Source organism: Xyrauchen texanus, chromosome 40 (assembly GCF_025860055.1).
Source record: "Xyrauchen texanus isolate HMW12.3.18 chromosome 40, RBS_HiC_50CHRs, whole genome shotgun sequence".
Classification (NCBI taxonomy): Eukaryota; Metazoa; Chordata; class Actinopteri; order Cypriniformes; family Catostomidae; genus Xyrauchen; species Xyrauchen texanus.
The window spans coordinates 23,483,382-23,485,000 of NC_068315.1; positions in this window are offsets into that span (position 1 = coordinate 23,483,382).

The window sequence follows — 1,619 nt, forward strand, 5'->3', positions numbered from 1 at the left end:
AGCCTTTTATATATATATTTATAAAATAAAACAATAAAAAAAGTCAGTGTCTTCGGGCAGTCAAACGAATGTTCAGTGATCCAGCTGTTTCATAAGTGGAGCAGATGACCTTATCAGATGACCGCACTATATATTGTGTGTTTTGTGTGTGTGTGTGTGTGTGTGTGTGTGTGTGTGTGTGTGTGTGTGTGGTTCCGCTAAAGGCTGGAGCTCTTTTTGGGGAGGAACACACCTTAGTATGTGGATGAATCTACACGTTCTTTGTGTTTATTCTGCCTATTGGCTGGAGTTTGTTTTTTTAGATTTTCTTCTGTTATGTAATTCTGTCACACAAAAGTTGTATAGAAGCACCATGACTTGAGCAATCCTATGGCAATATTGTCGCAGGGGCTCTCGTAGGCGTACATGGACTTTTTGAGTTTAGAGTGATGGATGTCTGTTGGTGATGTCATGAGCGGGGTTAATGCGCACCTTTTTCTTTTTTTATGTTTGTTTGGTTCTGGGAAATGTTTGGAGTTTGATTGTTGCACTAATTTTGGAAAGGTCTTTGTAATCTTGTTTTTGACACACAATGTCAAATGTTAATATGGAATGTGAATGGGTTGGAACACCCCATAAAAAGAAGGAAAGTTATTTCTCTTCTTAAACATAAGAAATATGTTATTGTGTTTCTTCAAGAAATACATCTTTCCCCACAGGAAGCTGAAAAATTTGGGAAGACATGGTGTGGACATGTATTCTTTAGTGCTGGCCCAAGTAAGATCAGGGGAGTCATTACATTGATAAGTAAGCATCTTCAGATTCAAGATAAATTAGGATGATTCATTATTGATTTAGCAAAAATTCAGGGGCAAAGGATGATTTTGGCTAATATTTACGCACCTAACTTTGATGATCAGGGCTTTTTTATAGATCTTGAAGGGATGTTGCAAGCCACTGGCACACCTCATGATATAATATTGTGAGGAGATTTTAATCTTTTGAGCAAAATGTGTAAGCCCCCTAGAGCAACATTGATGCTTCACAAGATGTGTAAAAATCTTGGTCTTATAGATATTTGGAGACTTTTAAACCCATATGGTAGGGACTACACATTTTTTTCATCAGTCCATAAGAGAAGTCCCTCATTTCATCTGTTGTTGATTGCTCAATTGGAAGCATTTTAGTTTCAGTTCACGCCCTGGTGAGTTTAGAGGTGTCTACATACTGATTGATATGATACATAAAAAGGACAAAGATCCAAGCGAGTGTAAAACTTACAGTCCAATTTCCCTGATCAAGCTAAACATTAAAATATTGTCAAAAATTCTGGCTAACTGACTGAGTAAAGTTATAACAGCTCTTATGCATATAGATCAGGTGGGGCTTATTCGGGGCCACAGCTCTTCTGATAACATTAGGAATTTCATCAATATCATGTGAGCAGTGGCAAATGATCAGACTCTGGTTGCTGCCTTCTCACTTGACTCCCAAAAGATGTTTTGATATTGTAGAATGGGATTATATTTTTAAGATGTTGGAAATATACAGGTTCAGGAATACTTTTATTGGATGGATTAAGTTACTTTATAGAAACCCGGTAGCAGAGTTACAAACAAATTGATTAATTTCAGATTATT